Source organism: Oryzias latipes, chromosome 3 (genome assembly GCF_053564925.1).
Source record: "Oryzias latipes strain Hd-rR chromosome 3, Olatipes_Hd-rR_3.1".
In the NCBI taxonomy this organism is placed as follows: Eukaryota; Metazoa; Chordata; class Actinopteri; order Beloniformes; family Adrianichthyidae; genus Oryzias; species Oryzias latipes.
Genome location: NC_136239.1, coordinates 18,550,003 through 18,577,573, shown reverse-complemented (window position 1 = coordinate 18,577,573; position 27,571 = coordinate 18,550,003). Strand labels below are relative to the sequence as shown.

The following is a 27,571-nucleotide window of genomic DNA, read 5'->3' as shown; positions in this document are numbered from 1 at the left end:
GCATAATGTTTTTTGCTAGTTTGATAAGAAAAAAATGGATTTGTTCAAAGATGTTACACAGTAAACCATGATTTTAAATAAATCATTTTTAATTTTATTTTCTAATTTTATTTATTTATCTTTTTGTTTCCATAAAACAAAAAAAATCTCACAAGACATCTTAAATCTGAGAAATCAAAGGAAACAGAAAGAGGAAAAGTTTGTTTTGCCCTTTTACATACTTAGAGAAAAGAAAAATAATTGCAGAACTGCATCTATACCTATACATGTCTACTATAAAGCATATAGACATATCTTATATCAAAACAATCAGTTTATAATAACATGAACACTGGTAGGTTTGTATTTTTTCTCTAATACCTAATTAAGCTACAAAGTTCTTTTATTTAGTTTTTGTAGTAATGCTTTTCTAACAAGTTTTCTGATTTGGTTTCTTTAATTGACTGCTGATTGATCCTCCACTGGATGTGAACAGTTTTGGAAACTATTTTAAGAATATCCTTTTTTTTTTGTTTGTTAGAAAAGCAACATTAGAACATTACCACAGACAGGAATTATGAAATTGTATTGCTTCTCTCCTGTTCAAAAGTTGAGAGCAAGTATTTTTATTTCCAAGTCATTTGACTTCCCAGCTTTCCCCTTCAGCCGCATAATGAGGATCTTGTTGCTCACTAAAACTGCAGTAAACATTCCAGAGTGGTGTTTGCTCTGCCAACTGTTGGTGTCTCAAATTGCCATGCTCGGCGGATCAAGGCATCGGCGCCAAAGGACAGCGTCTAAGCATCTCACTGACTCCACAGGCTTTTGCTGTTAGACAGAATTTTTAGTTCTGTGAGAATACGTTTGAATAGATGAAATTAGATGTAGGTTTTCTTTTTTTTTAAGTCTCTAATTAGCCACAAGTTTCTTTTAATTTTAAATATTTTTATTATGATACCATTGAAACTGTTAGACTTTACATTAGGCATTTAAAGGAATGCTAATGTCAACATGGGTGAAGTGTTTACATTTCAAACCACTCTGAATGTGAATTCAGTACTTGAAGTAAAGCAAGTCACAAAGGCCAAACTCATGAATTGTTTTCTCTTTTTTTTAATTTGGAGCTGCTACAGAGGAAGTGGAGCCACATTCTAAAGCTTTTCTTAATGTGGCTTTATTTGCATTAAAGATAACACAACAAAAAAAGGGCAAAGAGCAAAACTGGCTTGTCTCGCAAACGTTAATCGCTAGTTCAATGCCTCATTTAAATGATGCACTTCATGCAATTCTGCCCTTTTGCAGTACATGAAAAACACACAGTTAAAATGAAACACAACACTCCGTGGGTCACTGTTGTAGATGATCCCAGTGAAGGATAAAATCCTGCATTCTTTATAAAGTCTCATTAAACTTTAACAATCCTCAATTCGAAAGCCTACTTGGAATTTAAAATTAATAATCTGTTTTTTTGAAGAATAATAAAAAATGAGGTAGTCAAAATAATTTGTCACCCTACCCTGAGGCAATTATTTCTTTTTACTTTAAAAAGCAAAAAATCCGAATTGAACTGTCCTTGAAGACTTTTTGAACACTTGGCAGGGTTGACTTAAATTGTTAGATGAGATTTCACCATAAAGAAAATTTCCATGGAAGTTAGACAGTTGGTCTTAAGGAATTTAGTGTTTCATCATCTCAAATATTTGTCTTATTTAAAATCAAAAGAAAAACTGGAGTTTCTAACAATAAAAATCTAGGATTGTCTAAGCATCAACCACAGTATGGATTCTTGGAAACAAAAAAACAACAAAATTGGGTAATTATCTAAGAATTACTGTAAATAAAAGATGTGCTTGTGAGTCTAATTTTAGACTAAATGTCAAATTAATCTGATAACACGATCTGTTTGAATACAAAGCCTTAATTGACAGCATGATAGCAACAACAATTAACCCTTTTAAGAAATATAAATTAGAATGTTCTGGAGTGCAGAGGTCCCTTTCAGACCTCAATCTCAGTTCTATAGAGTTTAAGATTAAACACTAATGAGTTGATCATTCTAGACCATTCCTCTTGGAAGATGGACAAGTATCTCTGATCTCTATCTTTTACTTGATGAAAATTGTGTTTTTATATGTTCGTTGGTCTTTTTTGATAATGATTATGATTAAGGAAATTAATCTTAAAATTGTGTTTCTAAGTATTTGTTTATACAAATCATTGGTAATCAGGAGCAGACAAAAAAATTCAGTTTGAAATAGCTTGTAGCAGTGACGTAGGTAAGTAGTAAATACTGATATAGCGCGTGACTACCTTCAGCGAAAGTCCAGGGCGCTTTACAGTCACAATCCCATTCACATATCACACACTGATGGTGGCTCCACTCCCAAACACTGGTGCCAACCTACCACCAGAGGCAAGGTGGGATTCAGTGTCTTGCCCAAGGACAATTCGAAACATGGCTATGAAGGGCGGGAATCGAACCTGCAATCTTCCTATCAGAGGTTGACCGCCCCAACACTGCACCACTGCCACCTCATATACAGTACAGACCAAAAGTTTGGACACACTTTCTCATTCAAAGAGTTTCTTTATTTTCATGAATATGAAAATTAGTCACACTGAAGGCATCAAGACTATGGATTAACACATATGGAATTATATACAAAACAAAAAAGTGTGAAACAACTGAAAATATGTCATATTCTAGGTTCTTCAAAGTAGCCACCTTTTGCTGTGATTACTGTGTGTCCAAACTTTTGGTCTGTCCTGTAGGTGCTACAATCGGTGGACTGCAAGCTCCCTGCTCCATTCTGATGCACCCACCTGTAGAAAAAATGGATCCATTTACATCTCTGTATTTCTCGTCTGAGCTGATATTTGGCTCAAAACTGTACGACTGGATAACTCCAATATTGCTTGCCATTTTGGTTGCACCAGTAATGTTAGGTTGGGGTTCTAAGAGGCTGTAAGCTAGTGGGAAAGAGTGTAAACAGATGGATGATGGGAAATGGATAAGCGCTTACTCTGCACAACGGTTCTGCCTACGACGAGGCAAATTTCCAATGAACTACTGCAGCTTTGCAGAAACTATGTCCTAGAAAACAACACAGGTTTCTCTATTTTAGCTAAAAACAGGATTATCATACTTAAAAAACCACTGGGAATTTGTTTACAGTAGATTAAAAGATGATCTGAGTGCGACTTTAAGACATTCAAACAACAAATAAAATAAAAAAAAATTAAAAACTCAGAGGTTTAAAAAGAAGGCTGTTTTTTAAACCAAATAATATTTAGTTTATTCAGTGCATTCAATTCTTTAAAAAAAATATATGCTGCATAAAGCTACAGATTACTACCATGAAATTCATGATGACGTTAAAAAAGAGAATTCTGTGAATGTTTGAAAGCATTCACACAATGAAGACTATTTCCACTTTTGTATGTTTTTTTTTTTTTTTTGTAATATTTAAACTCAATACTTTAAGTCTAATTAAGACATTTTGGCATCAAAACGTTCGGCTTATTCAGGAGGCTTCCACCTCTACTTCTGGTATTGATGTGTTTTTACTTTTCATGAAATATTAAGCACAATTTGAATTTTTCAGCCCATATTAAAGGAGAAGTCTTCACCTTCTTGCTAAAGCAATGTGCATTTTAAAAACTTCAGACTTAATATTTTAGCCAGAAAAACCTTTTAACCTTTAAACTGTTCAGCAGGGATTAGCCTCTTACACATGTACTCTTCTTTAAAAAAACTAAAAAAACAATAAAACACTTTATGGTCTTTCCGCAATCACAGTTTAAGTTTTATTAAAAATTCAGAGCACTTCTGGATTTATAGGATTTCAAATGAAAAGAAGCAAGGTGATGATATCAAAGGTTAGATTGCGTGCATTTGTCTTAGAGTCTGGGTTTATTTTTATTTTTTTCAGAAAAACATTGTAAGCTACCAGAAATTTGGTGTGATACAATCCAATTATTTTTATCTTTAGAGTTGCTTTAACATACAATGTCATGCACACATAAATATGTTTTCAGCTGAGCAGATTCATAATGACATCTAGCATTTTGGATCATATTTACCATAATATGCAACATTTTTACATGATTGGCAGTAAAGTTTAATTCAATGTTGCTACTTCCCACTTATTACTTTTACTGCACATACTTTTTGGTATAATTGTTTAAAAATACTACTGTTTAGCATCATTTTTAACTAAGCAACATAATTTTTTCTCCAGTTTGTTGTACATTTGCTGTAATTCAGCATGTTTTAGGTTTTGTTTTCAGGTAATAAAGCTTTTATTAGGCAGTTCTGGCATTTGTTTAGTTAAACGTTAACTGCCACCATATCAGAGGATGCCAATGTTTGCTTTGCCCTCTCCCCCAGCATGCTGGTGTCTAATGAACAGGTGAATGGAAATCTAGACAGTTTGAACAAAGGTAAGCCTGCCGGCACAGATGGCATTAACCCCATGAGTCCCGAAGGCTTGGGTAGATCAGCTATGTGAGATTCTACTGAGCCTCTTTAACCAAAGTTTTGACCTGAAAAAAGGGATTTGCTGCATTAGAGGACATCCTATCTTGTTGTCATCCATCTGAGCCCAACAATAACAGAGCTGTTTCTCACATCATCACTCATTCTGAATATCTTGGAGAGACTCATAATGGTCAAGATTAGTAGGCAAACAAGGTCCTTTTAGGACTCACTGCAGTTTGCTTTTCACCATAAATTGTATCAGGCAGCTGCAGTCTGTACAGGAAAAACAAACTGCTGCTTCAGCAAAGAAGTTTGCAGGATCCAGCATCTCTTCCACATGGTGGCCCTGAAGTGCAAATCACGTCAAAAAATCACTTCACGAAAAAACATATTATTGTCACAACGACAAGGAAAAACCCTAAACAAATTATGGAAAAACATTAGTTTTTAGAAATCAAAAGAAAAATTCCAGAAACCAAAACACAATTTCAAAAAATAAAACGGAATGTTAAAAAACGAACAACAATAGGAAACTGGAAAAGGTAGGTACCATGGGACATCGCTGAGTGGATGATGCCATTTGATTTTTTTTACATTCAAGTATTGTCAAATGTGTCCTCAACATCCCCAGACTAATACAAGTTTTATGATTAGTACAGAATATGTCCATATCGCTTCATGCCAAGTAACTTTTGTTTGAAATGTTGGACAAACATCATCATTCAATCAGTGATGTCCCACAGTACTTTTTCAATTTCCTTCTTTTTTTTAACATTTCTTTTTGGTTTCTGGGAAATACTTTTACTTTCCAAAATGCTTCATTTTTATTTTGCTTCTTTTTTATAATTGTATTTTGGTTTCTAGAATTTTTGTTTTGTTTTCTACAATGTAAGGACTCTTCAATTTTTGTTATGCTTGGGCAAACCACAGCTTCTTCAGGTATTTCACCATTTAACAAATTGTCAGCAATCAACTGCTGGATGCAGCATTCACTGCTGCACATGCAGCAGGATTTTTTTCTGGTTTAAGCTTGTTTTCTGGAACATGGAAGAGATCCATAAATAACCATTTTCTGTGACTGCTTCCCGCACAGCAGCACAGCTGTCCAATCTTCACTTGAACACCTTGTTATCTTGATTGCATGAACTTGTCCCTTCCTGAAGTCTGATAGAACAATAATTGGACAGATGGAAAAGTTCACAGTCCTCTCATGTCCTCTCTGTACAACTTTTCATTATTAACATTCTGATGTGTGAGGAATTTTTTGTTGATAGAATCAGACAAATAACGCATTGAACATGACCTTCAGAAAGAAAGTAAAGAGTTTATAGGGAAAGCAAAAAGTGAGCCATTTTAAATCAGCTTTTGGTGTTTTTGTGAGTGCAAGCAAATTAGATTGTCTTCAGTCTAAATCACTGGTTCTTGTTGAAGTGCCTTCATCCACCAATGACGTACAACATTACAGAAAAGTTTGAGAGTCTCACTGAAGACGAGATGGTAGTTGGAGCTCCACCCCATGCCAGAAGCAAAAGATGGTGTTCTCCAAAACCAAACTTGTACTTCTTTCTTTTTTTGGGTTTCTTTGTAGATGATGCTGTCCAAGCAAAGTAGACTAAAACCTGTCGACCAAAGCTGAAGCTCATGTAATTGTGACAGGGTGTGTTTTTATTGTGTTAATTCAGAGCTCCGTGTTCTGGCCATTAGTGGAAATTCCAAGGAACTTGAATTCCTTATAGAACAAGTGCACATTGTTTGGCTTTTATTAGACACCTGGACAAAAACAGAGGTAGAGCACCAAAACCAGAAAGGAGGTCAGAGAGGAGGCCAGCATGGGGGGGGTGACCCGCCTTCTAGATCTGTGCCGCACCGCATCTGTGTGTCTTCATCTGGGAGAAGATGAAGACGAGAAGCCCCCATCCCCTGGAGAGAACACAATGCAGTACAGAACGAGCTTTATTGCAGGACAATAATGGGGAAGGAGAGACACGCCACTAGGATGCAGAACAAGAAAGAGAAGCGGGATGGATCAGTAGAGGGTGTGGACACGATGCAGCCTTCTTTGAGGCTCTGGTCAATTTATATAGACAAAGGACTCCTCATGCTTGACAGATTAATTAAATAACCTGCATAGGTGAAATTTGCAAACTAGGATTAGAGATGTTTTGAGTCTGTCAAACCTCTCGCTACACGCTTTATACACATTCACCAAACAGTCATCAGAATTTTACCACTTTTCTCTAGTTTAAATTAAAAAGTTTCAGTATTATGGAATGAAAAAAAAGATCTGATCGCGACCGAAAGAATTATGTTAATTTAGTGTACTGAAACACTCGGTACAGGAGACATGGCACAGAGATTAATTGAGAAGGTCTCCAAAAAAATTTTGCAAAAGTGAACTGAAAAAAATTTGCAAGACTGCGAAAGGTGAACTGCGATATAGCTAACACTGTGTTGTGAATCCAAATAAAATGTTTAATTTCAATTTAAAAAATGGAAAAAATAAGTTGCTAGGTGAAAATTTCTCCTTCCAACCTGCGCTTGAAATGTCACGTGACACAAAGTCAAAGATTTGTTTACAATTTCACTTTTCTCTAATGTTTTTGTGCTCGGCCATCTCTTCTCTGGTACTAAATCACATATATTCTTGTGTCACACAGAGGAACAACTTCCGCTTTGGAGAAGACCAACTTCTGCCTCTGGCATGAAGTGGCGCTCTATCCACCATCTTGACTGCAGCTGTGTGCAGCTGAAAAAGTTTGATCTTTTTTTATTAGCTGCTTATTCCACAGATCACTTCAGCATTCTTAGCATAGTGTTCTCTGTCATTTGTATTCCACTACGTTGATCAAGAAGACATCAGGGCCTTAGACTGCGGTGGCCTGCTGTGTGATTGCTGCCATCAAATATTCCCTTTTATTGTGCCTTGCAAACAGAAGGCTGTGTTCATTTAGTCTTGAAGATCACCAAGTCTCTACGTCTCTGTGTTTCTAGTGCTCTCCAGCTGACGCAGCCTGCACACTTATTGATCGTTGAACTAAAGCAGTCCCTCTTGTAGCTGAGCATTGACGTGGGCGTGTGACTCAAAAAGAAGTTTGTCCAAGGTCCAAGTAATTGTTTTTGACTGCTTTTTCTTGTTCTAAATACTCGAGGATAGAGTTACTATTTGTAACTCTTAGGGTTATCAAAAAATGTAGTATATGAGAAGGAAATAATGTGAACAATTAATATTAAATGTTCAATGTGCAAGTCTAACTTAGATATTTTTATATAGGTTAATAATCGTCCCATTTAAAATAAAATACTCAACAATGTTTCTACTCTTTTGTCTGAATTAAGATCAATTTCATTTAACCACTGATGAATGAAGGGTTTTACCATTTACACATCAAATGACAAACACATTCATCCATAAACTAAACCAAAATTATGATCAATTGAAAGCTGTAAACATTAAACTTAGTGCACAATCTCAAATATATTGAGCTCCCATAATACCCCAAACTGAGCAAGAATATCTATATCAATACAGTTACAAGTACACAAAAATTACTTTTTTTCTTATTCTAAAATAGGAAAAACTGTTTTTGGGTTAGTGAAGATCATTTCCTGGAATTAACACAGAATTCCCCGAATATGGAGTTAAAAAAATAAAAATCAGACGTCTCTAGTATCCAGTTTCTGCATGCTTCCTGTTTGTCAAAACTCACAAGGTAACCCTAGTTAACCTCTTTGTGTGTTACAGCAGGTACTCTGTTCTGTTGTACATTTGCTGTCACGATCTTCAGTTCTGTTTTGTTTTACCTGTTGTGCAGGTTGGCTGTGGGTTCTCCTGGAGGGCTCCGCCCACTCTCCTGGGGCTCTCCATGAGTGGTGCACAGGTCTGCACTTTGGGATAATTTGTTTGAGCTCTATTTAAGTGTGTCTGTGTTGGAGTGTTGCATTAGTTCAGTCTGTTTGTCCTGGTTTCCTTACCTGAGTCAAGCTGTTGTCAAGTCCTCTCATGTCTGTAGAGTTTTTCCCACCTAGAGTGGTTTTCTGTTATAAAAAGAACTCTGGGTCTTCCCTCAACCTTGTAGTCTAGTCATCCTGATACACCGTGACATTTCCAGTCTATACTTAAAATCTAATATCTGCTTGTCAATTTAAAAATCGATTTTCTATCAGGGACCTTTTTTGGTCACCACGTTATAAAAGGCTAGAGTAAAAAAATATTTTGTATGCATGTTTTTGAAAAAACAAAGACTAAAACCTGTTTTGTTTTGCTTGTCAGAAAGTTTCTCTCACAACACCTGGCCTCTTCTATATCCATTGACAGTGGAAATTCGAATTATTCAAGATTGTTTAAAGATTTTTATTCTTTCTTGGAGGAGGCAAAAGAAAAACTAAATGAGTGATTTTTGTATTTTATTTTTTTTTCTATTTAGGCTATTAATACTGAAAAAACAAACACGTTTTGAAAACAGTCTTTTTTCCCTCTTGTTCAAGTGGTCTGAAGATGTGTGGAACAAATATATATATAAAAGTAGGAAAATATTATATTAAGAGCAGATGAAGCTGCTCTCATCAGTCAGTTGTGTTTGACTTGATTGCTTTTTTTCCCCTCTCAATTCACCAGCATCTTTATTCTGTCCCTTGAGGCCAAAAATGTCTGCTGTCCTGTATATTGTTGTTTTTCAAGGACAGTCAGTAGTGAGAATCGTTTTCAACAAAATGTCATATCTGTTCATGAATTCCAGCTTTCTTTCTAACATGTTAACATAACCATCAAAAACAGGCATTGTTTAAGGAGTAATAAAGCACAGCGTCACACTCAAATCATTTGCAACAAATGCTATATTAAATTTTTTCAACAAAAACTATTTCAGAGGTCTTATTTCTCTCCAGTCAACTACCTTTTTCTTCTCAACTGGCCATGATGATTGTCAGTGTGCATTCAATTGGATTTAGAAGTGTGCTATTAAACAATATCTGCAGTCAGACCTTAGAAATGTTTTGTTCTTTCTCTTTTCAACTTTTAATTAGGTTTGATATATTTTGCATTAACAATATGAAGTTCAATGTGTGGCATTCCTGTATAAAAGAAAAGTTTTTTTTTCAGAATGTGAAATGGAGCCTGCAAAGATCTGTTGAGCCTTTACAAAATACTTTCATTATGGATTGAGTTTGACATTCTGCTGACTCTAAATTATGCATCTATCTTTTAAGAAAGGAAGCATCTGATTCTCACAGACCTAACCATCTTTTTGCATAAAGTGTGAAGCAAGATCGCCTATGAAGAGATTATTTTTTGTTGTGGTTTTAAAAGCATTTAATTCTCAGGAAGTGTGATCACTTTTTAGAACACTTAATTTGGAATCAGGAAAAGCATGATAATCCTTTCAAAGTAATAGACTAAATGGCTTCTGACTTTTTCTTTGCCACTGCCAATAATCCATCTCCATCCAATTCCTCTGTATCCTCCTTGTTCACACCATCTTGATGTCTTCCTTGACTACATCCATGAATCTCCTCCTTGGTGCTCATTCCCCTCCTTTCCAGAGCAAACGCCCACCTCTCTAAATGGTCCTCCACCTGCTCCATGCTCTCACTACAGACAACAATGTCATCTGCAAACATCATGACCCACACAGATTCCTGTCTAACCTCATTTGTCAGTCTGTCCATTACCAAAACAAACAAGCAGAGGCTCAAAGCTGATTCTTGGCATAACGCCACCTCCAACTTGATCTCCTCGGTCACACCTACAGTACATCTCACCACTGTCTTACAGCTCTTGTCCTGCACAACTCCAAGGAATTTCTCAGCCACTCAAGACTTTCTTATACGAACCACAGCTCCTCTCTCTGTATCCTGTCATAAACCTCCTCTGCAATGACACAATTCAGCTCCTGTTAAACTTTTCTTTACTTCTTTAGAGGCATTATCAATGCAGCTACTACTTTTGTCATTCTCTCTTCTTTTGAATAGAACAATACTTTTCTCACAAATGTTCATCCTATTCACTGCAATCAACACTTTTTCCTTACTGATCTTTGCCACTTCCTGCTCCCCCAACATTTCCATCTACTCCCCAGTGCTCTCTAACATTTCTCTCATTCATCAGCTATTTAAACTTCTTCTATCTTTCCATCACACTTGTGAAATCGGTCAACACATTTCCATCCCTGTACCTGATTAACCTAACCTTCACATTCTTTTCAATCTCTATTTCTCTACCTTTCCAAGCTGAATAGATCTACCACCTTTGTGTTCCATCCGTCACATAGGTTCTCGCCTTGTGCAGTATCTCTCTGTACACTTGTCTGCTGGAAAAACCTTTTCATTGCTGCCATTTTTGCTCTTTTGGCAAAGTCCACCATCATCTATACTTCTGCATTCTTGTCCTGAACACCAAACTCACCCATCACTTCCTCATCAGATCTGTTTCCCTCACGCATATGTTCATTAAGGTCTGCCCCAATCAACACTCTCCTCTCTGTGGATATCCTGAATCACCTCATCTGTCTCCCAACAGAATCTTTCCTTCTCCTCTATGGCTCACATTATACCTGTGGAGCACTGCCAACATTTACCATCACACGTTTAACTTGGACTCGTCACCCTATCTGACACTCTCTTCACCTTCAGAACATTTTTAGCAAACTCGTCCATCAGGATTACTCCATTCTTTTATATATCCACACCATGAGAAAACAGTCTGAAACCACTTCTAATCTATGAGCATTGTTCCCTTTCCATCTGGTCTCTTGAACACACAGGATGTCCACTTTTTGTCTTTCCATCATATCGGCCAACTCTTGTTTTCTACACCCAAAGCTCCTTCTCTAAGTCCTGCACTCTTTTCTTTTCTTTCTCTTCCTACAAACATGTCTTCCTTCTCGTCTTCTTTGACCAACAATTGTGGAATTTCCATCGGCACCCTGTAGGTCAGCAGCACTGGTAGTGGTCATTGTTAACCTAGGCCAAGGGATCCAAAAACAAAAGTCTGTTGATTATTCACGATTGATTTGGCTTTGGATTTTACGTCAGAAGCTCTTTCTGACACAAACCTCCGCATTTACTCAGACTTGGAACCAGCACACAAAAGCACAGGATTGTGCTCCCATTGTGGTTGCATTAGAATAAATACTTACTTCAGGAAAAGTGCAATAATTTAATTGAAGGGTTGATCTAAAAATAAAAAATAAAAGAAAAGTGATTTGTAATGGTGATGGATGATGCCTGGTTGAGAATCATCCAATTTTTTAGAAATAAAAACAAAGAAAACAATGAAAATGTTTTAGTCAGCAACGCAGGTCTTTACTCCAGTCAGTGCTAAATCTGTTTTTTAACTGATTTTCTTGAAATGCATCTTTGTTGAGAAAGTTCTGGAGAGTTTTAAACATGTAAATAACTCAATAAACTATAGCAATTCTTTTGTTTTTTTGTTTTTAGTAATCCCTAATTCTCAAAGCAATTTTAACAATTTGTCAATTCAGTGCAAAAAAAGGTTTAAAAAAAAGATTGTTTTACTTTTTTTATAAAAAGGGTCTTACTCAAAGTTTGAATAACATTTGTTTTAGTGACAAAATTGAATTTGTGAAGATTATGCAAAAACACAAAAGGAATCAGCATCTGTCTGAAACAAAAACATTGTAAACATTGTTTTTGCCTTGTCTTTCAGCACCAAATTCTGTCATATGTTTTGAACTGGAGGACTACAGGTAGCTTTGGTGTTGTAATCCTCATATTAGTGACACTTCATTTGAGTCCTTCTCACTAATCTCAGGTAGCAGTTACACTTAATGATTCTCCGGTGCCCTCATTCTGCTTAAGCAAATGAGAAAAGGGGAATGAGACAGACAAAGAGGCAGAGATGTTGAGAAAGAGCAGGAAAGAAAAGAAAAGAGTGGAATGGAAGTTGTGGTCCACTCAAGTTGCTGAGCAGGGGAACAGTGCCATCTGTTGATACTGGTGGGAAAAAAACAGATGTTGCAGCAAGGACACTAATAAACGGACGGCATTTATTTATGCACCTGAAACATACTCATCAGTTACAGCCTCCTTCTTGAAAACAAATAGCAGAGAATTGCATAGATATCACATTTACAGCTACAATGGTGCAAAGAAAAAGCGCTGCATATGGCAGAATGAAAATGAGCCACCAGTGAATCTCTTTTAATTGATCAGTCTCTTAGCTAAGCAATGGGAGAGAGGAAAGGAAAACAAATGCTCTAGAAATGTTGATTTGGAACAGACACTTCAGAGAACAGATTAGTCTATCTAATTATCATCTTTGCCTTTGGATGACGCCTTTGATGTGAATGTGACTGCCGAGTCCTCCCCCTCTCTCTGTAAATAATGAGAATTCTAATTAAGGGATGGAATAATCGCTGGGCTCATGGCCTTGGTTTGCCTCTTATTAGGGCCGCTTAAATCCTTGGGGATGGACTGAAGGCATGTAGAAGGGCAATGTGGAGAGATGTTTGTAGTGGGGTTTTTTCAAGGAATTAGGAGTGTTTGTCGATTTACTGGCAGGCTAGCTTTTATGTTGTCAGTAGTTATGGAAAAGCCTGTCAGTCGTGGCAGTTATTGAATATAAGGGAGGTTGCTGTAGTTTCTTTTTTTTCTACAAAAGGATTTTTTTGTTTACACTGTGACCTGGTTTTAAACTTTGCAAAGGATTGGGGTTGAGGCGATTCATTATGGCAAAGTTTTGTGTTTTTCAAGTCTTCCTAATCCAAACTCTAGTTTAACATGCCCCTTATTCCTACGGTTGTACTTTTGTATTTGATAGGATCCCGAACAAAGAGGGACTCCACAGATTTAATGAAATTCACAGAGGAATGCCATTTGATATATACATTTACAATTCTCTAATGCAAAATGTCCATGGTTTACAAAAAACAAAAAAAACTTGAAATAAATAGTCTTACTAAGTACTAAGTGCCTTAACAATGTGCCAAACTATTTTGAAAATGGATTAAGAAAACAAGGAATGCCTTGGTTTAAACATCTTCTATTCATTTACAGAAAAATAGCACATGGTAAGAATTGTTAAATGTATAGTATTTGTTTAAGGGATTAGTCACAATTGCCTTTATGTGGATATGGACTGTCTGCAGACGACAAATGGGCAAACTTGTGCAGGACACGCAGGTAGCCCACAGGACATAGGAAGGTTGTAGATCTCTTGGTGAACTGAGTTTTTTCTGTAGGTAAGCTGGGGGTGGCAAGTAGTAACAAACACTTAACACACAAGATTAAGAAAGGGTTTCAATCCCCACCCCAAAACTTGCGAACTGCGCACGGGGCACATTATGCAAGGGGCTCCTTGCCTGACTGTTAGAGAGTAGGAAATAAGACAATTAGAGCATAGATTGTGTGGGCATCCTACGGACGTTCCACGGCACTTGTGTAACACCTGCACACCCCATGGGTGCAGCATTAGCGCACAATCAGTAGAGGGCCATCACGGGCACCTTACTTGTCATCCCCTTACTCCTTTCTCATCGTCAGCATGGTTTGTGGAGCAATCAGGTCATTAGTAGCAGTCAATCCTGCATCATTGTCAGTTTGTCTTGACTCCTTCTTCATCCAAGTGCGCCAACTAACTATATTCTATGTCAGTGACCAACCACCTCAGTTTATTCTGCCCCCAAAACCAGTCTCCTACACCACCAGATCCTAACATTACTAATGACTAGAGTGTGGGGTCAGTCACTGTACAAAAGCCTCACCTGTGCTTCATGAGTGCGTGCAACGTAGATTATCCTCAGAAATAGTTCACAACACATTTACCACACGCATAACAATTGTATGTCAATTTTCATGAACAGCAAGACACTCTTCTTACAATTCAGCCACTTCTCTCTACAACCCTCCATGACCCCGGACAACCCAGAAATCTGCAGCATCCATACAGGTCAACCCACCATATGAGTGCACATGACTAAGGCTTAAGCTTGAGACCTTAAAGCTGAAGCAAATGAGGAAAAATAGTATTTTTCTGAATCTGCCAGAATGAAATTCCATTCAGATTCATTGTGTAAACAGTTTTAGTTGTTTTAATATTGGAGAGTAATCATGTGAAAATAAACATTGCATGCTGCTCAACTGCGATCAACTGATCACCTTAAGCCTGAAGACCATGTCATTAATATTGGTCAATTGTGCAGACCACATAAGATAATTGTTCATTTGATCCCTTTTAAGCACTTATAAAGTGTAAATATCCCAGCAGGAATTTTTAAGGAGGACATTTTATGTGAGCTAACACAGAAGTCAAGTGTCTAGAACCACTTTCTTTCATCAACAAAATGTCCAAATTAGGAACACTCTGTCTCGGTATGATTTATTTTAAAAATCATGCACTTATTACAGTAAAATTGGACTACAGCAACACTGTATCATCTGACTGTCTTCACAGATTTGCTGAAATTTGGGAACAAGCTCTGCCTTTCTGTAATCTCTGTTAACCTACAATTCCCAGTTCTTTAGGCTTCTAAAACGTATTTGTTACAAAAATAGTTGGAAATAACATGATAAAAAAGGATTTTACTCCAAATGTATTTAAAATTGTTCCGTTTATTTGCATTATTCATTCTTTGTTTTCTGTAACATCTTGTTTTATCATAATATTGTGCACTCAAAATGTATATTAGCTTACCAAATGGTTAAACCCAATTGTCACACATAAATGGTATTTGAGTAACAAACTATAAGTAAAAAATGTTAAGCACTTGTTAAACATGTTGTTTATTTTTTTTGTGGAGTATTTTTTTAGTTGCAAAGTCCCTACAAAGAATATTTATTTTTGAACAATACAGTGTATTTTATTTTTTTCCAAATGTGAGTTTAAATTGAAAAATAAGTCATTCCAAAATGTAATAGAAACAAAGTGTTCATAGCTGGTAGCTCATCCCACTTATATTGAGTGGTTAGTTTTGTTTGTGTTTTTAAATAAAATTTGTAAAGTGTGAGTACATTTACACTAATATCCATACACTGACCTCCAAATTACAGTTTTTCTGTTCTGTATCTTCAAAACTCTCCTCTTTACTGCATTTTGAGGATTTGTTTGTTCATTTCCTTGACATCATGAACGTGTACAACTTCACTGGTTGTGGTGTTGGTCCCTGTAACAACATGAAATACAGCATAGAATAATACAAGTCAATGTTATCAGATGGATGAACTACAGTACAGACCAAACGTTTGGACACACCTTCCCATTCATTTGAATGAAAAGGTGTGTCCAAACCTTTGGTCTGTACTGTATAATGACCTGAAACTAATTAAAGTCAAATCAATTAGCCTCTTGACTTCATCAACCTTTTGTTCAGTTCATTGTGAACAGCATGCAGCCAGAACTTTCATCGGCCCATCTGTGATAAAACACACTCAGTGCAAAAAAAAGGAAAAAAGTGGTTTTATATACACTAATTTAAATGAGTAGAATGAGTGCTGCAGTGCTGATCAGAAAAGTTAACAGAAATCAGTAAACAACAAATGTTTACCCTCAGAAAGCCAGTGGATAAATCATTAGCTTTCATGTCTGTTACAGTCCATCTGGATCTAAGGCGCAAAACTGTGATGCCATCAGCATTTAAAGCCTGGAGCTTCTAATTTGCATCATTTTGCATAGCAAAACCAAACTTGGCTTTCGACAGAATTCTTTATTTTTAAACTAAGCAATTTTGTGCTGCAGTGGGTACATATTTACACTATTGTTCCATCTGTGTAAGCCTCTGCGCTGTTGAAATCACTTTTATCCTCTCATCTAAATTTCTAACTTTAACCATAGTCATTATGCTTTAAAGATTCTGGGTTTTGTTGGTTAATTATGATAAGGAATACAAAACTTACAAAGATAAATCTGAGAGATAATTATTGTTTTAGTTGAAACGGGTATGTAACACTGTAATGCTGTTTTCAAATTCCCTTACTCCACCACTCCTCAATGTAAGGCAGAGCTCTAGAGAATTAGAATTCATTATTATTCAGAGAAATTAGATAATTATTCATGTCAGCTTTGCCACATGGAAGCTTTTTAGAATAACAATTTTGTATGTCTTTTTAGCTATTACAGCTTTGTTCATATAGGTGTTCATGAACTTTTAAAATATTGACTTGACAATGTCAAAAATAAAAACGGTTGCATGTTTGCAGCTAATCCTAAGATTTCTTTTTTTTGTAGAATTGTAAACAAAAGTGCCTCTCATTTCTTCTTTTCATGCATCTTTACTCTGTTCACGTCGTCTCTTTTCAAGTTAAATCCCTCTGTTACAACTAAATGAGCCACAAACAGCTCCGCTGCTGCCGTTGCTGCGATGTTCAGCATTTTTTCTTTGAGTCACACTATACTTCATTTTAGAAAAACTGAAGAAGGCTAAAACACGGTCTTTTACCCTGATAATAAAAGCGACTATCCCCAAAAACAAAAGCACAGACAAAAAGCAGGCACGTGCAAAGGATTTTAGAGGGGCAGGGACCCAAAGCAGGTCTTTTTGGACCCTGATGCATTCATTCAGCCTGTTTTCTTTTCCTCATGGTCAATTACTGCCATTTAATCCAAATCAGCTTCAACCCTGTGACATGCACAAGGTGTAATTTGCCACTGGTGCAGTGATGTACCAGTCACAGCAAGCTAATGCTTTGAACATGTTTTCCAATTTAACAGACTAAAAAATTCTCATTAAGACAGCAGCAGTGAGACCGTTTAAAAATACTTTTTTGCTTGCTGCATAAAACTGCAAAAGTCACAACTTTAATTACATATGGCAGAATGTAATAAAAAGCCACACTGCAATTTGTTCTAAAGGTGTTTACAGGTATTTTAGGAAAGTTGAATTATTTCTTATTGAAGAGAGTCTACCTTCTTTTTATATTTTATAATATTACAAGCAGAGCAACAGTACTGTCCCAAAAAAAATCTCCATATATTTTATATTGTTCTTTTCTGTTATATAAAAATCCAAAGTCACGTTTGTGCTGTTGGTGCTGATGTGGACCCAGACAGCAGCTGGAAAAGGCACCATCCATAGACTGTCACTTGTATGTTCCTCAAACAGCCAAGTGACAACTCATTCTCCAGAGCTTTTGCCAGCTTTGATGTGGCCTCTCATCAAGACTCCATGTGTCCGCATCGGATGAAGGTTGTCATTTTCCAACAGCTTTACTGCTTGTTATTGGATGGGAGTCAGTGACACCTGTCAAAAATAGGGGTGAGGAGGTGGACATGGTGCAATTCAACAAGCACCTCAGGCTGTGTAACAACAACAAGCTGGACATGACTTACATTAGGAGAAAAAAATGTTTGAGTGGTGACCGATATTGTTCCTCACAATTTTGCAGGGAGAAGGTTGCAAGCTGGATATCTAGTAGACCTCAGGGAGCAAATGTTTGTGGTAAAAGTGAGCTAATTTCAGTGGATGAATAGGAGGAGGAACTACCTGGGGTTTTACACCCAAGGGCATATGCAAATAGGTAATTTGCAAAAACTTGCTGTGGCGGATAATTCTTAGCAGATAAGACACACTGACTCCTAAATCGGCTGATTCACAGGAAAGATCATTGTAGATGCACCGCATGTTCCTTTTTTACAGCAGAAAAGGTTATATGGAAACGAACCAGATAAATTCTTTCCTCAGATCAGTGCACCGCATACAAATCATGTGTTGCAAAATAACAGCATCTCCAGATAAAGCTGTGCAGCATAGAAGAGAATTTCACTTAATGAAAGGAAACTTTTGGGGCAAACCATAGACAGGACCGTTTGTGAGCAAGAAAAGAATGTTTGTAGAAGCACCCTTTTACTAGCACACAAAGGAAAGCATCCACCAGAGAAACACAGCAGATGCAGCAAAAACAATAAGCAATACGAATTTCTCAGATTAAGTAGCTCAAACCCAGACAAAATAAGCCTGAGAACACAGTGGCTGGACATTAGAGAACATTGCAAAATCTGCCTATCCCTCATCCAGAATGCAGTTCTTTGAAATAGTGAAAAAAAATGCTAAATCTTCACTGGATGAATGTCTGCTGGATCTGGATGAAGATAAACTATTGACAGGACTTCAGCTCTAAATTCAGCATAAAAATAAACCAGAAATCCAGGAGGATCAAAAACACGCTGCTTACCTGTCTGTTGTATTCTCCACTGCACCCTGTGGTGTGGCACCTTTCTTTTATGTGCACAACGCATTAAAACAAAAGTTAATGGACATCAAAAAATGTTTTTTTCTTTGTACAGAGCAAGGCCACAGTCATTTTGTTCTCTTCGTGTCTTTTGTATGTTTTTTTGACCCAGACCAAGCTGGAAGCCGTGGAAAAGAGTTAGATAAAGCTTAAAGTCAACTGAATAAAATAATATCACCAGTTTCAGAGCACTAAAGTGCAGAATCAAGGTCTCCTTGGGAAATTTTTTCATGCCTTTGCCTGATTTATAAATTCAGGCTGAAGGCTGTGGAGGTGTTAAGCCGGCCATCAGTATTCATGTGGAATTTCCAAACAATTAAGTCAGAGTTAGGCACAATTTTTAAGAGTTGCTGTCAGCTCAATATTTTTTTTACTGCCAGAATAATGATCTCCAATCTGCAAATGTGTCAAAGTTATTGCCAGCTTGCAATTTTACAGTATTTTCATGAAACAAATGTGTTTTTTGGCATGTTTGACAAACAATGGAGTCAGATTGTCAGTAGATGTTACATTTGAGCTGCTGATTAAAAAAGAAAGAACTAAGATTTGAAAAAAATTAAAAAAAAACAAGAAAGCAGCTCAGAGATGACAAAAAATTCTACAGACTTCCCAAAAACAGTTAAAAATCAAAAATAGATCGTTCCTAAATCTCCATACACACCTGGCATGTGATGAGAGTTTTAGAAGGTGCTAAAAGCAGGCCATTGACTGCGCATTTAGCCCATGTTCACGCCGGACAAGCAGGGAGGGGTTTCATCTTCTTTTTCTTTTGCTACTGTGCACTAGCGCATGTCTGCCACCTGCAGTTAAGAGGCTTGGCTTGAAATGCCGCAGCGGTGCAAATTTTGCGATTTGGCACAGAATGGAAACGGTTCGGTTCATTGCTAGCGTCCTTGCATTGACGGATATGGATTACCATCATGTCAGGAGAGAGCTTTAGTTTATCTTTATATGAAAACAAACGCAGATGTCATCAAGCTCATCACTGTGTCACTGTGTCTGGGATCACCAGATAAACCAGACCCATACGCCACTACTAAATCCAAGTCACACACAGTCATTGGCCATGTGTTTTGTACGTAGAGCCCAAAATAAGATTAAAAAAAACTCACGCAGCAACACATGACTGTCAAAGTTTTGAACATGAAAGCCTAAAACATGTGTTTGCATAGTCTCTTCATTTGGAAGTGGCAGCATGATGTAGCTTAACCCTTGTGCTATCTTAAATGACCCCACCCTTGCAATGACGTGTTATTCCTACCATGACGAAGGTGGATAAAGGTGGAAAGATATCATATAATCCATGGACACCAGTGAAGATCACAAATCATTGAAGAAAAAAGGTTCAGAGCACTGTCTAGTGGGTCTAGATGACCCAACTCCCGATGTTAAAGTGCCTAGGATAGCAAACGGGTTAAGAGGAGCCTGTTTTGTGACTGATAATGGGCAGAAATAAAGAAAAGTGTTTTGTCTAAACTGTTTGCTGGAAGGAAAAACGTGTCCCAAAGCATGAAACAAAAAAAGTTGAAAATGTTTCATTTTGGTTGTTTTTACAAAATCCATTCAACTATGTCCATCTTTACTTTTATATCCTTTCTATTGTTACTCCATCTCTTTAAACTGGATGTAACATTGTATAATTAAAAAAAACTCCAAATCATTCAAGATCAAACAAAAACAAAATTGTGGGTCATTATTTCTTCCAAATCTTATTGCAAGTTTTCATGAGGTCACCATAATGGAACCAAAAGATTTTTAGAAAGATCCAGCAAATAATTTTAGTCACAATTTTTAATTTAATTTTGAAGGCGGTGACTGCATCCTTGATAGGATTAGCCATCAAAGCTTGAAAAGATTCATCCATCTTTCTGTCAGCTATCCTCAAGGACATCAAGACCATGATTAAATAAAGGGGGGAAAATGTTATCCGCCCTGTTGTCATTACCAATCTAACACTGGTAGATCTATTTTTACTGCAAGTAATGAGAAAGGAAGTTCTTAAATTCTGCCGTGATCCTTTTTGAAAGCCTAGTGGGGGCTTCAGTCTTTTTAAAGGGAAAGAGGGACATCTAATGGGTTTTCTAATGTGAAGTTTAAATATATCTATTTCGCTGAGGCTTTTGAAAAGAAGTGCACTGGTGAACAAGTACAAATTTTAGTCTGTCTTTCTTTTTTCAAAGCCTTAACTTCTACTTTCATGTGCTTTAAGCGCATTTGTGTGCTCTCATATTGTAGAGTGGGAAAGGTTGCTTGGGTGGAAACTTAACTATATTGGTGTGCATTACAATTTGTTCTTCTTTTGTCTTACTTTACATCCACTCTAACAGATTTTGAAGTATGTTTTTGGGGGAACGGAAAAGCATCACTGCCTAGCTAAATTAATCATGAGGCACTTTAAAGTAAAAATGAAAAAGCGTGATTGAATTTATACAAAGCTAAGCCTAATCTAATTACAACACAATTATGGTGTTTCCATTCCACTTTACAATAACTAAATTCATTCCCGTTCAATTGGATTCAGTTTAAAGTGTCAAAGCTGTTTTTTTTCATTTGCAGCAAAATTCTTTGTTTTAGTTTGATCCTGTATTCAAAGCACTAACAAGTTGAGAGCAAAAGCAGAGAAAGAGAAGAATCAAAGGAAGATTTACAGTGGAGTTTATCTGCATCTCTGCAATCTCGTCAATTTTCATTGGACAGATATATTTCAGCCTTTACGGTAATGTTAACGGTACTCTGTGTTCCGGTTCTAAGTTGCACTGTTTAATTAAGCTATTACCTTAAAGCAGGGGTCCCCAAATCCAAGCCTCGAGGGCCGGTGTCCCACATGTTTTCCAACCATCCTGCCATTGAAGCTCCTCATAGGCTAAGCACACCTGATCCATGTAATCAACAGCAGATAAGACAGGATTTCTGGAAAACTAGCTGGAGGCCGGGCCTCAAGGCCTGGATTTGCACACCCCTGGATAAGTATGTATTGATAAATTTAATTTAGTCTCACAAATTAATATACAGTGTCGTAATTTGTTATAAAATAAAAGATTTCATCTCTCTCCTTGTTTTTACATAGAAAAGTATCAATATGAACAGGCACATGCACATGATTTTAGAGGGACAGGGACTCAAAGTCAGAAAAGGGCAGCAAAAACATTTTTTTTGTCCTTTAAACGGCATGGAAATTATGTAAAAATGTAAAATAAACTAATAGATAAATACCCAGCTACTGCAGGTGAAAGTGATACAATTGTAATTTCCTTTATGTAAACAAATTAGTGTCAACATGAGTTTGTTCACTTTATCATATACTTGGAAGACATCAAAGGTATAAAACACTGTAGGCTTTTTATATTGGCACATTGTGCTGCAGACTTGATCAACATTAAGACAGTTTACTGTAGATAGTAATATTTTAAATACAGACATCCTACAACTTTTATCCCTGGAATAATGAAATTATTAATAATATTTAATGATATCATACTGTTGCTGTGAGGATTCTGAGGTTTAGTTCAGTTCTTCAGTGATGTTTTTGGTCATATTTGTCCTCCATCAGTCACTCCTGGTTCATGTTCATCATCCACAGCGGGATTCATGTCTGTTCATTGTCTTCAGTGTGTAGAAGTGTCATGTATTCAATTCTACCTTGTCAGGTCATCTGCTTTATCTGCCTTTTGTTTGTCCACAATTTTTGTCCTGTTTAGGTTTATTAATTAAATATTTACATTTCTGCCACCAAACCCAGTTTCCTGCATTTTGGCTCCTACACCTCCAGTTTCTGACAAGCTGCACCCAATGTGACTCCAGTTCTATGTGAGGATTCACAACTAAATTCTCTTTTGCATCAGATCCTCTAAACCCAGACTTTGTTGTGATTGGAAAGATTTTAACACAGAAGATTGTGAAACTAAATGATACAGAGTTTAAAGACGGCAACTCTAATCAGAAAATAATATGTTAAACAGATACATTTATTCTCAGACCTGTAGTAAGGAAGCTCTGAACTCACTAGAAATACTTGTGTGGTTTATTTTGTACTTCGTACACTGTGTTGAATTGATGTACCGTATTCAGATGTCTGTCTAAAGCAGTGTTTTTCCACCTTTTTTGAGCCAAGGCACACTTTATCCTTGACAAAAATCCCGCGGCACACCAGCATCCAAAAACTGAAAAAAGGAGAAACTCTATAGTCTGTATTGATGTACAGTCCCTCTGCAATCTCACGTGCATTTTCGTGATAATTGTGGCAGAAAAAGCTGGAAGTTGCAGCTGTTTTTTTTTTAATTTGTAATAAAAGTTATGTTAGTTTTCAGTAACAATTTTCAACTAAATTATTTAAAATTTTACCTTGGTAGTTGTTTTTCCCTTCCGTTTTTAACATGCAATTTTATACAAGCTCAAAAAAAACTAAATATATTCTTTCTAAATAGTGATTTTTTTTTTTTTTTTAAATGTTGGTGCAAAGGCAACTGTAATTTTTGAACAATATGATCACAATATGATTGAGACATTTTACACAAAAAAACAAAAACATTATATTCATGTTTTCTGTAGCTACACAAAAAGTGAACATGTTGAAGTTTGTTCTTTTTTCTTTTGTCTTAATCAAAAATGAAGTATTTGAAAACTTAAAAAAAATGTTGTATTTGTTTTATTTTTATGAATGAAATGAATTGTTTCAATTTACTTGTCTCTGTTGGCCACTTAACCTTAATCCTGTTTCTTGAATGTTATTACTTCTACTTGGGTTTAAATTTTCATTTTTTTTTTAAAGTGACTGAAGTCTGAAAGCGAATTCATCCTTCAAACCAGACGTTATTAGAAAAGTGTTTCAGTTAGAAAGAAGACTCTGGGATGTTTGGCTGTTAATAAACACTAACCTTGAAGGAGAACAAAACTGTTGACCTCTGATTTCATCAAGAAGATTTAAAAACTGTTGGATGTGTGTTCGTTGTGGTTTCAAGACGTTTGACAGGGAAGACTCATTGTACGCTGAGAGGCTATCACTTTAACACAATGCATCATGGGGGATGTAGTGCCAAAACTGCAGCCGACGCTTCTCTGAGCTTTATTACGTTGATCAGCTACACCACTACAGACGAGCTTTAGCTGTTATTTTTGTTGGAACTGAGAGACTTGATGAGCAAAATTGGAACAAGGAAGTGAAGACTTTAACCACTTCTGATTGGTCAGACTGATGACGTATGATTAAGCCTCCAAGAATGATTGGTGGAAACAGTTGAAGGGGCGGGACTTTTCCGATACAGAGCTGAAGCTGCGGATAAATCATTCTTATCAAAAGTGTCTTTATTAGAATCAAATAAACAGAAAGAAAAAAGTATTTTATGATCTTTCATATTCCTAACAGCCGCAAAGACAGAAGCGGCAGATCAGAACCCCCATCTTACAAAAAAGAATGGGTTTGATAGTATAGAAAATGCATGTTTTAATATCTTATTCTTCATTATGTTACAGCTTTATCTTTAGTGTGAAGTGAACTTATTTTGAACTATCAAGACTTATAGTCCTGTGACATTCACTTATGTTTTATGGTTCCAGTATCCTGTGAAGAAATAGGATGTTCTTTGTGCAAAGTTAGGAGTTTTCCATAGGTGCCATAAATATGCCATGGACTACATGTCTACCATCTGGATTGAAGGTTCTTCCCCTGGGAAAGTGTGAAGATTCATGTTCTCATGTGGAGGTTGAAGCTGATCTCATCCTTAAGCCGGGAGGAGCGAATTCTGAGGCTGATATTTGCCAGTGAGAGCAGGAAGGACATCTACCGACGAATCAGAGCGACCAGGGGCGGAGGATCAGCGACCATGATCTTTCCGGAAGGCGGAGATTCAAACACATGTTAAAAAGACTGTTTTCAAAGTTTTCCATTGTTCTCAGGAAAATCTACGAGTAATTCGCATGTAACTTGTGCGTCAGTAGGTCTTTTTTGGGAATCCAGATATATCTGCATTAATGTTTTAATCTGTGCTCTATGTGTATTATTAATCCGGTTGAATCCTTGTCTGCTTTACCCCACTCTCGACTACTGAACACGCATGTACGGAAAGAACTGAAAAGCAAAGATTTCTTTCCTACAATAGACTACTGGGGGGGGTTGTAGCCACATTTTTTTGTATCTCTAAAAGAAATGTATTAATGTTAATACAGAAATTAAAGCAGAGGGCACTTTTTATTACAAGGCAAAAAGGGCAGGTACTCAAGCACCCCTAGGGCCCTGTCAGTGCCCATGCCTGGATAAGATAGCAGATCGAAAAGCAGTATCGATACGAGGAGTCCTATAAAATCTTAGCGATACCTATCCCTAGTGGTGATGGAGGAAAAGTACAGTCATCACCATATATGCCAGGTTGAGAAGATGAATGTCCTCCTCCTTAAAAGATACAGGTCATCAACATCTTGCAATTTGCAGTTTGACTCATCAATCTGTCAAAATGAAATGGTATTGATCTCATTGCTGCCTTTTTAATTTTAGAATGAGTCCAACTCAGTCAATTAATGACTGATGCTGCCATCCCGTTTGCCATGTTTGAGAAAGCTTTTGCACATTTCCTCCTGTTGATAATGACTTGGACATTGATATGCTCCTGATACATCTCTTAATGTGGTGTTTGTTCTGTCCTGAGGGAAAAGCAGCAGAGCGTGAACTGCTGGGAAACAGAGTGAAACAAAGATTATGCAACGTGGCCCTCTTCCGTGCTGGGCAGCAAAGAATATTAAAGTTTGGCCAGGCGGTACAAAAAAAAGCTGGTGCGGGTAAAAGTTCTGCACCCTGCACATAGATATAAATATTGTTTGGTGAGATTTTGTTCTTTTGTTCCTTGTCTAATTACACATCTCTGATTCTCTCTGTTTTTCTTATTTGAAGGACTTTCCGAGGTTTCACTTTTTAGAAATAGCACTGATTCCTGTGTTTGGATGAGGTCGCATTTCCGACTGGGTATATATAGGAAAATTTAATAAGGTCACATTACACAAAACAGCAGCAAAGGGCAGCATTTGTAAAGGTCACAGCAGGGGTGGAGAGGTCTCAGCATGCAACTCAGTTGGGGAAAAAGGCAGAATAATTTGACAGTGGGTAAGAAGAAATGAAAGCAAAGTCTCTGAAGGGCCTGCTTTTTATCTGTCTTCATAGCAGATTCACTCCCTTCGAGGTCACAAGGAGACTCAGGTCTATGTGAGGATGAGAGGTGGGGTGCAATCAGGAAAGGTCAGAAGCCCGTCACGAAAAAATAAAAAAAGGCAAACCAAATAATCACTTGTCCTTAAACTTGTTCAAACATATTTTAGAAGAATTTAGAATCCTTCATCTAACGCAAGTCTTTCCGGACTGTGAAAAGAAGCTGAAATCCAAGAAAAACCCACACATGCACATGCCAAAAGGGAACTTGGCTGTTCCCTTTTGGGACCATTGCAGCGAATCAGCTGTTTCCATGTGACCCTGTGGTCAGCTACTTTTACTTTCGCACCCACAAGCTGCATGGCCTCTTTTACTATCCATAAATCTCATTTTTGCCTCCTACCTGGCACTCCATGTTTAGCATCCCATAATGTTTCTACACCCTCAGATCTTTCCAAACCAAACTTCTCCAGTCCTGCCTTAAAAAAAACATCTAACATCAGCAGATTCTATGAAGTGCTTGCTTTGAAGCCTCATCACACTCAAAGAGAAACTCGCTTACTTTCTGCAGTTAAATTCTGAAAAAAGCTACAAAACCAAAGACAGAAATACATTGGACCTAAATCCTTTGATGTCAACCATATGATTCTGAACGGTAAAATTGAAGCCTGAAGTTGCAAAGGGCCATAATGACTGTACAACAGTTTACCCCACCCACCCCAACAAAGGGCAGAAGCTGTGCAATTGGGCAATGTAAAGAAATGTTAATGCTACTGACACACAGGGTATGAGACACACCAAAATGGTTATTATTGACTTACTTTTAAATGAAAAAGGTCCATGTGCCGCTCCTTCTGAGTGACACAACAAATTCTTTACTTTTTTAGACACGTAATCCTCCATTTAGAAAATGATGCTAAACAATATTAAAGAATAACTGAACGGCTGCGCTTGACTTGCTATCACTAATTCTATTATTCTTAAGCGACAGTGTCACATTTCTATTGAGTCACCAGCGCCTCCTGCCTTGTGGAAGGTGTACTGCATGTCTTACCCAGTGTGTTTCTAATGTGTATTTTTAGAGGATAAAAAAAGACTAAATGAGTCACAAACTGGCACAAATGTAATCAGGCAGTTGGCAAGAAATAAGAAAATGAGGAAATTAAAAATAAAGTGTTTTTTTAGAAAGATAGAGAGACCGAATGAGTGTAGCAGCACAGTCTGGGTGCAGGGTAGACATTGGCTGCCTGTGCCTGCCTACCCTGCAGCTTTTTCATTATTTGAACAGGAAAGAAACATTGAAAACTCACACAGAAACAAGTAATCATAGAATATACGTACATGTCTAAAAGTAATATTTTATTTTATTTTTGGTAAAAATAAAGTATATTCATTTTGGGAGCCGGTTTAGCTCGTGCTGGTTTGCAGCGCCTTCCATCCGTGACACCAGGGTTCGACTCTGGGCTGCTCCCTGTTCCCTTCTCTACTTATGTGCCAGTCCCAAGCCCGGTTGCTTTGAGAGGGTTGCGTCAGGAAGGGCATCCAGCGTAAAATATTGCCAAGTTTACCATGCGACTCGTTCGCTGTGGCGACCCCTGATGGGAAAAGCCGAAAGGGAAGCAACAACAACAAAGTATTCATTCTTTTTATTTGATTCATGTCTATTTAGTCTATATTGCCTCCCATGACTGCACATCACTGGTGCATAAGAGTTATGTTAAGTCTACCCACCTGCCTATTAAAAGAAATACTCCCCAAATAATTCACAAAATTGAGTGTAAAGTTAAAAAAAACTTTCTTAT

The 27,571-nt window shown here is 37.1% G+C and overlaps 1 long non-coding RNA gene across 1 annotated transcript; it reads right to left on the bottom strand.

Annotated features, from left to right (window-relative positions):
- Positions 1-1,342: 1,342 nt before the first annotated feature.
- Positions 1,343-26,725, bottom strand: LOC144990955 (uncharacterized). The gene is made up of 3 exons (XR_013654838.1): positions 26,591-26,725; positions 15,451-15,576; positions 1,343-6,379 (listed from the first exon to the last, which is right to left on the bottom strand). It is a non-coding gene; the product is annotated as an uncharacterized LOC144990955 (long non-coding RNA).
- Between the last annotated feature and the right edge of the window lie 846 nt (positions 26,726-27,571).